Raw genomic sequence first — 11,392 nt, 5'->3', positions numbered from 1 at the left:
AGTTTGTTGTTTTAAAAAATACGAAGTAGTAGCAGTAAGTTTCTGGCATGAAGAGGCAATAACAATTAGAACACAGACCTTGAAGCCAGACTCTAGTACAAATACCAGCTTTGCACTTACTGGTTGTGTAACTTTGGGTAAGTTGCTTAACTTCTCTGTGCCCTGTTTTCACAAGCGTTGTTATTGTTCAGTTGCTAAGCCACGTCCGACTCTTTGTGACCCCATGGACGCCATGGACGCCAGCATGCCAGGCTCCCCGTCCTTCACTGTCTCCTAGAGTTTGTTCCAACACATGTCCATCGAGTTGGTGATGTCATCTGCCGGGGTCCAGCCCCGGTGGATCCAGGGAATTCAAAGTGGGGACGGAATCGGTGTCCTAGGAAAAAACTTATTTAACTACAGATATATATAAAGATTAGAAATGGATAGTGTAGTAGGAAATATTGGTGGAGAAAAAGAGGCTGAATAACTTGGTTTACGTGGAAAACTAATAAAACCTCGAGACAAGAGGTTTGCACCATCTACGTTAGGCCGCCGGCGTCCACTTGAATAGCGGAGGGTGCCCCACCTTGGGCTCCCTCTCACGTGGATCTTAGAAGCCAGGGCAAGTAAGTAGACTTGGCGAGCCTCTGCACTCCAGATGGGAATTCAGGCGGAAAAGGGGAGAAAAGAATGACATGGGGGAGCCCAGCATCGGTGCAAGACTCAAGACTTTATTTTCAAAATCAACTTATATACCCCAAGTTGTACATAAAGAAATAATGGAATATGCAGAATTATGCAGGGGCAGCAGTCCTGACCCTCATTGAGACCAGGCTTTCTTTTTGCATACCTTCCTGTATACAAAAGATCTCAGGTGGTTTACATTATCTTCTGGCCAAGAGGCCTGTTAACATTTTTATGGCTCTCTTCCTAGATAAATGTCTATCAACCAGAAATCTCTTTTTCCTTAGAAGTGTTTTTTCTTTACTCTGCATCACCCTCAAAGTACTAAATAAAGTTACATTCCTGTAGAACAAAGGTGCAGTGGGTTATAACAAAGAAAGTACTTACCTCAAAGATCTAATGTTGCTAATGCCAGGGCCACTATCTATTTTTCCTATACACCAACTATATCTACAAATAAAAGATATGAAAATTTGGCAGCAAGTATTGGGTCAACAAATGAAACCTTTAATCAGTCCTATTCTAATGATTTTGACTCCTCAGAAGCCCCTACATTCCTAGGATGTTTTAAGCTTCCTGGGTCTCTCGCGGTCTGTGCAGCTGTAAGAGTCTGGCAGGCAGGCTAGAAAGCCATCAGAGGGGTCTTTGGACTCAAACACTCTTATTATGCCCAGGAGACTTATTATCTAAAAGCTCTAAATTAAATTTTTCCAGAAAAAGGCGGTGGGGGGACAGCCCCCTATTAATGTCAGAAGAGTAGGTGGAAAGCATAACACAGTAAAGCAGGCAGACTCTGGTTTTGGTGGGTGGATGCTCAGGAAATTCCAGGGGGAACCCCTGAAGCCTGATCACGTCCTTGCGTTTTGTCAGGCTTCCTTCCTCATGACCTTTGCCATGGGCGGGATTCCTCACGCTGGCTCCTGGCAGTCATCCAACCATCTGATCCTCTGTTGTCCCCTTCTCCTCCCAACCTCAGTCTTTCCCAGCATCAGGGTCTTTTCTTATGAGTTGGCTCTTCGAATCAGGTGGCCAGAGTATGGGAGCTTCAGCTTCAATGACAGTCCTTCCAATGAATATTCAGAGTTGAGTTCTTTTAGGACTGACTGGTTTGATCTCCTTGCAGTCCAAGGGACTCTCAAGAGTCTTCTCCAGCGATTTGAAGGCATCAGTTTTTCGGTGCTCAGCCTTCATTATGGTCCAACTCTCACATACATGACTACTGGAAAAACCATAACTTTGACATTTGTTGGCAAAGCAATGTCTCTGCTTTTCAATATGCTGTCTAGTTTTGTCATAGCTTTTCTTCCAATGAAAGAGGGTGTTGGGAGCCAGCGTGAAGAACTCTGCCCATGGCAAAGGTCATGAGGAAGGAAGCTTGGCATACGCAAAGGCATGATCAAGCCTCAGGAAACCCCCTGTTCCCAAGCATCTACCCCCAAAACCAGAGTACTTTACGGGAAGCTCTCCCCTATAACCATTTCTCTCAGAGAAGGAGTTAACTTGCAGCTCCAGTTAATAAAAATTCCTGGGCGTGATAAGAGTGTTTCAACTTACGAACTCTGGAGGTTCTCTGGCCTGCCTGATCAGGCTCGTCCGGCCGCATGTGATTATTTACAGCCTCCCAACTGTGAGAGGCATGGGATGTTTTAAAACTTTCTAAATACAGACTCTTTTGAGAAGTTAGAAGATCATTAGTATAGTATCAGCAGGTTGATTAGGAATTATATTGGTGAAGGGTTTTTTCATTTGTCCTGCCAATAATTACTGCTAATTCCCTGCCCTGGGTGTGACAAGGATGTCTCAGGTCAAACCTTTCTGCTGACAGACTAGCTTGTGTGACAGCCTCTCAGCCATAAACAGCACAGAGACTTTGGAGTATTAGCATAGGGGTTTTTTCATTGATGAGTCAATGATTGCCATCAGGCCTCCATATCCTTAGGCACCTGGGAATATATTAATCAATGTATTTGGAATATAGAAAAGGAAATATAGTAGTTTTTTGATGTTAGCAATACTAGACTTTTTGAGTTAATGAATTTTCTCTTTTATTATAGACCACTGTACTTTGTTATAAATCACTGTGTCCTTGCTATGCAAAAATGTAACTTTGTCACTATCTTAAGACAAAATAGATCTTCAGGGGAACATTGGTGAAGGGTTTACATTTGTTGAACCAATATTTGCTGCTAAATCTCCATATTCCTTCCCTTATAATGAATATAACTAGCATATAGGAGAAATAAGTATTAACCTTTAAGATTAATCATGTTAAACCTTAGGTTAAGTAAATTCCTTTCTTGATTGTAACTCACTACACCCTCACCCTATAGGAATGCAACTTTATTTGGAGGGTGGTGCCTGATTTAAGAAAAAAATCACCCCTGGAAAAATAAGTTTTCTGGTTAACTGACCGGTATCAGAAAGAGCCATAAAATGTCAGCAGACCTCATGGCTAAAAGATGATGAAACTCATAACACCTTTGTATAATTTTATATGAAGCACCTGATTGTGACAAGGGTCAGGTCTGCTGACCCCCACGTGACTCTGTATTCATCCCTATGTGTAACAAAAAGGTATATAAACAAACTTGAAAAATAAAGAAATCAGATCAGTTTCGGGAAAGACTGATTCCCCCGTTTCGTTTCTTTCTCGCTCCCCATTTTCCTGGCTGAATTCCCATCTGAAATGTGGGTACTCACCAAGCCTGCTAATTCTGCCTGCGCTTCTGAGATCGGACCGGGGAGGCCTCAGTGCCTCCTCTCCTTTGGGAGAATGGAAAGAAGCCTGTGGCCTACGTAGGTGGTGATTGGTATTCCATGTAAACCAGTTATTCAGCCTCTTTTCTCCACTAATTCTCCTACTACACTATCTGTTTCTAATCTCCCTCTATATCTGTAATTAAATAAGTTTTTCCAGGACGCCAACTCCGTCCCCACCTTCGAATCACCCTGGATCCACCGGGGCTGGACCCCGGCAAAAGGGTCTTTTAATTTCATGGCTGCAGTCACCATCCGAAGTGATTTTGGAGCCCAAGAAAATAAAGTTTGTCACTGTTTCCACTTTTCCCCATCTATTTGCCATGAAGTCATGGACTGGATGCCATGATCTTCATTTTTTGAATGCTGAGTTTTAAGCCAGCTTTTCTTCTTTTTCACTTTCATTAAGAGGCTCTTTAGTTCCTCTTCAATTTCTGCCATTAGAGTGGTATCCTCTGCATGTCTGAAGTTGTTGATATTTCGAGGTGTGGGTCGGCAGTGGCCTGCTGTGGGGACAGGGACACTGGCCGCGGCAGTCCTGGAAGGTTTGCGTTGGCGTAAGTCCTTTTGGAGGTCACCTTTAGCCCTACAATGGAGCCTGTAGACTCCAGGACCCGGCTAAACAACATGAAGGGAGCCCAGCCCCACCCATCAGCAGACAGTTGGATTAAAGGTGTACTGAGCAGGGCCCTGCTTACCAGAGCAAGACCCAGTATTCTCAAATGTGGGGTGAGGATTAAACACAACTTCCTTTGTGGAGTTGATGTGAAGATCAAAAGAGTTAACAGATGTGAAATATTGAGAACAGTAGCAGGATTTCCCTGGTGGTCCAAAAGTTAAGAAGCCACACTTCCAACGCAGGGGGTTGCAGGTTGGATCCCACAAGCCCGCTGCTCGGCTTGGCCAAAAAATAAAATAGTTAGAACAGTAGGAAATATTTTGTGTTCTCTGCTGTTGCTGCTGCCGTTGTTGTCACCGTGATGAAGGGTGTGACACAACAGTGTGGTAACAATTGCACCGCAGGCCATGAGAGGGTATGACATTGCTCTATCACAGGATGATTACAACACCCGGGGGAGGTGGGTGTTGTAGTGAACGCCACATTGTGGAGTCTGATTTGGCTCAGAGAGGCCAAGTCACTTTCCTGAGGTCACACAGCTGTGGCCAAGCTTAGGGTTTAGACCCAGAGGGACCAAGTTCCAAAGCTCCTGATCTGGAAGAGGATCGGGTAGGGAAGCCAGAGTGGTCGCATCAGAGGGCAGAGGAGGCTGGAGAGGGGTCCGAGTCACTGACCTTGCCCTCCACCCTGCCCCCCTCCTGCCCCAGAGCCACATTCATTATCCGGTCTCTATCCCTGAGATCTCAGGCCGCCAAACGCACACCCTGGCCAGCTTCCTGGGTTATTCATTAAGCTTCATTTCACCATCCTCAACCCCAGCGGGCCTTCTTGTTCCCAGGCCAGGGGAGCTACATAGAGAGGAGGGACGGAGCTTTGGACACGGGGGACTGGCCCTCGGGACTTTCAGTTCCAACCTTGGGCTCCGAGTCATACATTTTCCGAGTCTGAGGCTCAGTTCCATCAACAGGTGAAACAGCAGGAGCTCGGACAGTCAAGCAAGCAGCCCAGCTCGGGAGCCGCCCCAGTGGGGTGTGGCCTTGCGTCTCCTGACACCCAGCAGTGGTGGCGGTGGTTTAATCACCCAGTCGCGTCTGATTCTTTGCCACCCCCATGGACTGTAGCCTGCCAGGCTCCTCTGTCCATGGGATTTCCCAGGCAAGAATACCGGAATGGGTTGCCATTTCCTCCTCCAGGGGATCTTCCCGACCCGGGGATCAAACCTGAATCTGGTACATTTGAGCTAATGTCTCAGACTCTCACCAAGATGGTAAATCTTTCCAGAGCAAAGAGAGTCTTAAACTAGGGTTGATGCTTTTGCAGGCTGGAGCTGATTCACTCTGCCCTCCATAAAGAAACATGGCTCTCTGTCTGCCACTGTCCCCATCTTTCTCTACTGCCTCCCCAACACCCAGCAGGCTCCTACTTGGTCCCTGGAGTTATTTGAGTTTGCCTGCCCTGGGAACCTTTGGGCAGAGGAACTCTTCCTCTCTCCTCTTGCCCCTGAAAAGGAGTCAGTTATTAAGGGAGAAACTGAGGCACAGGATAAGGTTCAGTGACTTGCCCCCTGTTGCCCAGCAAATAGCCCACGGGACCAATCATTGAGAGATACTACATCCAACATGGATGCTCTTGTCCCAAGAGACATACACATTCACAGCCATGATATCTGACCTGGAAGTATCTGCTGCTGCTGTTGCGGCTGCTAAGTCACTTCAGTTATGTACAACTCTGTGCAACCCCATAGACGGCAGCCCACCAGGCTCCTCTATCCATGGGATTCTCCAGGCAAGAACACTGGAGTGGGTTGCCATTTCCTTCTCCAACGCATGAAAGTGAAAATTGAAAGTGAAGTCACTCAGTTGGGTCCGACTCTTAGCAAACCCATGGACTGCAGCCCACCAGGCTCCTCCATCCATGGGATTCTCCAGGCAAGAGTACTGGAATGGGGTTCCATTGCCTTCTCCCAGAAGCATCTGCAGGGGGCATCTAACCCATCCTTACTGTGGATGGCAAAAATGAGGCCCAGAGGAAAATGGACAACTGTTCTGGCCCTATGTTCAGATTTTTTTAAATAAAGATAAATGGATAGACTGCTTTTAGGGTGCGATGTATTAAATAGTGTACAATACATTAAGTAATCAGAAACTCTAGGGGGTGATTACAGTGAGGGAGAGACAGGGAAGCCTGGCGTGCCGCAGTCCATGGGGTCATGAGGAGTCGGACACGACTTGGCGGCTGAACAGCAAAAGGCGGTGGTACAACTCTACGTGCTTTTTTCTGTGTTTGGAAACAGTCTTTATTACACTATTAACTTTTTTAAGTATTTATTTATTTGGCTGCACCCGGTCTTGGTTGCGGCATGTGGGATCTAATTTCCTGCTGCTGCTACGGCTAAGTCGCTTCAGTCATGTCCGACTCTGTGCGAACCCATAGATGGCAGCCCACCAGGCTCCACTGTCGCTGGGATTCTCCAGGCAAGAACACTGGAGTGGGTTGCCATTTCCTTCTCCAATGCAGGAAAGTAAAAAGTGAAAGTGAAGTCGCTCAGTCGTGTCTGACTCTTAGCGACCCCATGGACTGCAGCCCACTAGGCTTCTGCACCCATGGGATTTTCCAGGCAAGAGTGCTGGAGTGGGGTGCCATTTCCTTCTAAAATGCAGGAAAGTGAAAGTGAAGTTGCTCAGTCGTGTCTAACTCTTAGTGACCTCTGTGGACTGCAGCCCACCAGGCTCCACCACCCCTGGGATTCTCCAGGCATGAGTACTGGAGTGGGGTGCCATTGCTAATTTCCTGACCAGGGATCAAACCCACCCCCCCTGCATTGGGAATGCAGAGTCTCAAATGCCGAACTACCGGGGAAGTCCCATGATGGAGATATGATATTTTAAGAATATTATCTTTTCACTGCCTGCCCCTTGCTTCACTCCCCTGGGAAGAAGAGAGACAGAGAGTGACAGAGACAGTGAGAGAGACAGAAAGAGAGGCAGAGAGACAGTAAGAGACAAAGAGATAGATCAGAGAGAAACAGAGAAAGAGAAAAGAAAAAGAAAAAAAGGGAAGGAAAGAGAAAAAGGATCCTACTTGTAGCATTTGCTAATTCTCATGATATCAATACTGCCCCAGCAGAGAGTTTCCCTGGTGGCTCAGACAGTAAAGAATCTGCCTGCAATGCCGGAGACCTGGGTTCGATCCCTGGGTTGGGAAGATCCCCTGGAGCAGGGCATGGCAACCTCCTCCAGTATTCTTGCCTGGTGAATCCTCATGGACAGAGGAGCCTGGGAGGCTATAGTCCAGGGGGTCACAAAGAGTCAGGCACAACTGACTGACTAACACTTTCTTTCAAAACAGAGAAGGAAGTGAAGACACCTTCACTCCTGAACAGTTCTCTGAAGTGTTTGCCTGCGACCCCTAGACAATGGGACAAGGAGCCGTGTGACTGACTGGAAATGAGGAAGGGCGCCCCCTACAAGCTGGAGTCGGGCAGGGGGCAGGGTATAGACCAAGGGAGGCCCAGGCAGCCTCTCCACCCCATCTCAGTCCTGGAATGTCACTGCCATCCCTGGGCAGGGGCGGGTGGAGAAGGAAAACCCCTCATTGCATCCAGCGATTTATCTGCTTGAAATAAAAATTAAGCTGATTCAGAGGAAAATAAAGAAATCACCTGTTGCACACCGGGCTTGTGTTTTGAGGCTGAAACTCGCTGCAAATATCTTGGGTTTTTTGGTGAACTTTGGACAAAATCTGTCACAGGCCATTTGGTCCTAGTCAACTCCTTATATGTTGATGGGTGGGTAATGATAACCCCAAGGCGGGAGGGACAGTGTGGCCAGTTTGAGCCATAGGGCCCACCAAGGGACTGTTTGTCCTGTTTGGGGATGACGCAAACCCAGGACAGCATCACCACATGCAGGGCCATCAAATGGCTCAAGGAGGGTTCCAAAAGGTCTGGGTCAAATCAAATGATGGATTGAAGCCAGTTGAAAGAAAATAAAGAGGGCTGGCTGCCAAGTCCTACAGCCAGTGCCACAGAGGTTAAATGGATTAAACCCAAAACAAGTGAAGTGTGATTCGATTGTATTAATCTCATCAAGAAAATACTTTACCTTCTCTGGGAGTTGACTGAGTAGCAGCTAGACATAGAACAACAGATATTTTTTTGTTTTGTTTGGGTTTTGTGTTTTGTTTTTTTTTAAGGCTGACCCAAGTGGCTTGTGGGATCTTAGTTCCCTGACCAGGAATCAAACCCTAGAAGCACGGAGTCCTAACCATCGGACCTCCAGGAATTCCCAGAACAACAGCTTCTTAGATAAAGTCCAGCTTCCCTGGTGGTTCAGAAGGTAAAGAATCTGGCAGCAATGCAGGAGACCTGGGTTCGATTCCTGGGTTGAGAAGATTCCCTGGAGGAGGGCATGGCAACCCACTCTAGTATTCTTGCCTGGAGAATCTCCACAGACAGAGGAGCCTGGTGGGTTAGAGTCCATGGGGCTGCAAAGTGTTGGACACGACTGATTGACTAAATACAGAGCACATCCATTTCACCCACACGAGATCACTTGGTCTTGTTAATAAAAGTAAAGAAGATGGAACAAGGGAGCACATGGTCGCATTCTCTGATACTCCGAAGCAGAATTGTTCAGCTTCTGCACTACTGGCTTTTGGGGCCTGATGATTCTTTGTTGGGGCGTACGCTGTCCTGTGCGCTATTGGATGTTGAGTGAATGGAAGGGAGAATGACAAATCCAAGGTGACAAGTTAGTACAGGCCTGCCCCCGGGATGGTCTTCTGGGAAGAGTCCCAGGGGCTGCCAGAATCTCAAAGAGGCTCCAACCCAGACTTGATGGGGAATAAACATGAATGAGGAGCCAGGCTTACAGGAAGGCCTCAGGAAAAGGGGACCAGAGAGGTGGGGAAGTCCTAGGTAATAACAACACTACCAAAGATGATCGTAAGAGCAGCTACTATTCATTGAGCTCTTACCCCATGCCTGGCACTGGGCTGTCACTATCTCTGTCTTGCAATTCCTAGTAGGCATCATCATTCCCATTTCTTGGGGGCAGGAAACAGACTTAGGGGAAGTCACATGACCACCCCAAGGTCACAGAGCTGGGTGTCAGTTTCACTCCAGGTTTGATGGACTCAGGAGCCAGAGATCTTAACTAGTCAGGAGATGCTAGGGCTTGGCTGCACACTACCAGGGAAGGTAAACAGAAGTGAGAGCTGTCTGTTCCTCCCCTGGGACTGTGAAAACAATTGTTGGCATCCCTTCCTCCCACAACCAAGGACACACTGACCTGGATGTGAGGTAACAGAGCCAACAGGCAGAGGTGAGAGAGGCAACTTGCCTAAGGTTCACAGCCAGACTCTCTTCCCTCCTCCTGGGACCACCAGTTCTGCCCTTACCTTCCTACACTAGATATAGCTGGGCCTCAGTCTGCCCATCTGTCAAATGGAGGAACTATTGGTTGCTCAGTCGTGTCCAACTTTTTTCGACCTGATGGACTGTGGCCCTCCAGGCTCCTCTGTCCATGGGATTGCCAGAATACTGGAGTGGTTGCCATTTCCTTCTCCAGGGCATCTTCCAGACCCAAGGATTGAATCAGTGTCACCTGCTTTAGCAGGTGGATTCTTTACCACTGAGCCACTTGGGAAGATTTCCTTGTACAAAGGTAGCCTCAAAAGCCTAAATATTGGATATCTGATTGCGGCCAGATGTGCTCCCAACCCCCATCTCCAACCCATTCCCTCTCACCCCGTCAGCTTTGTGTCCATTAAGGACTCAGAATTCCTAAATTTGCCTTTGACAACTAAAAAATGTCACTTGTCTCCTGATTCTCCAAGAATGAAGTTGCTGCTGCTGCTGCTGCTGCTGCTGCTGCTAAGTCACTTCAGTTGTGTCCGACTCTGTGCGACCTCGTAGATGGCAGCCCACCAGGCTCCCCCATCCCTGGGATTCTCCAGGCAAGAACACTGGAGTGGGTTGCCATTTCCTTCTCCAATGCATGAAAGTGAAAAGTGAAAGTGAAGTCGCTCAGTCGTGTCTGACTCTTAGCGACCCCATGGACTACAGCCTACCAGGCTCCTCCATCCATGGGATTTTCCAGGCAAGAGTACTGGAGTGGGGTACCATTGCCTTCTCCGATGAAGTTGCTAGCCACTGCAATCGCTGACTTTTGACACACCCTGCCCAAAAGAAAGTCAGGGCTGCGATCAGGAATAAGGCCCTCTGAGCTCTGGGAAAACGAGCAGAACAGGTCTTAGGACAGTTGGATATTTTTAGGAGAAGTTTTTAGGAACCCGATTTCTTGTATCTTCTCATATCTAGAAAGACACTAAAATCATTAATGGAGAATTCTGTTCCAAGCAGCAACCTTCTACCGAGAGGTATACCCCTTTCACCAAACTATATATATATACTGACCTCCCCACCCTCTTTGGAGCAGCTCCTCTGAGCTTTCTGGGAGTGTATCTGCCCGGCTATTGTGCTCAGTAAGTTCCAAAATAAAACTGAAACTCGCAGGTCTCACCTCGTGCATTTTTATTTCAGTCGACACATTTCATCCTTGCCTCCTGGGCGATCTTGGGCAATTTTATTTCATCTCTGAGCCTGTTTCTTCACCTGTGACATGGGACTCAAAATGCCCACTTACCTGGTTGTCTCGGGGGTAAGTGAAGCCCCACATCACATAGGAAACACTTGACATGGAATCAGGCACAAGCAGATGCTCAGGTGAGATAAGCACCAGCTGTGTACACTCGGGGGAGGAGGGCTACACGTGAGCTTCCTGATGCCCACTCCCTTCAGCTCCGCCAACCTGGATCCCCAGCACACACCCGAGGATATTCCACTAGGGAGGGGGCTTGGAAGTACCTGTGGAAGGTCAGAGGGGGCCGCAAGAGGGGACAGCCTGTCCCATGGAGACAAATGTGTAGGCTATTTGTATTTTCTCTGCCTCCTATGGGCTTCCCTGATAGCTAAGCTGGTAAAGAATCCTCCTGTAATGCAGGAGACCCTGGTTTGATTCCTGGGTCAAGAAGATCCCTTGGAGAAGGGATAGGCTACCCACTGAGGTATTCTTGGGCTTCTCTGGTGGCTCAGACAGTAAAGAATCCACCTGCAATGCGTGAGATCTGGATTCAATCCCTGGGTTGGGAAGATACCCTGAAGGAGGGCATGGCAACCCACTCCAGTATTCTTGCCTGGCAAATCCCCATGGACAGAGGAGCCTGGCGGGCTGCAATCCATGGGGTCGCAAAGAGTTGGACACCATTGAGTGACTAAGCACAGCACCCTGCCTTCTATATCATCCATATTCTTGTTCTGGTTAGTGGGACAGGAAACTTTTGCTGAAG

This window comes from Capra hircus, chromosome 17 (assembly GCF_001704415.2).
Source record: "Capra hircus breed San Clemente chromosome 17, ASM170441v1, whole genome shotgun sequence".
NCBI classification, from domain to species: Eukaryota; Metazoa; Chordata; class Mammalia; order Artiodactyla; family Bovidae; genus Capra; species Capra hircus.
The sequence above is the reverse complement of the archived record's forward strand: the minus strand, read 5'-3'. Positions refer to the sequence as shown.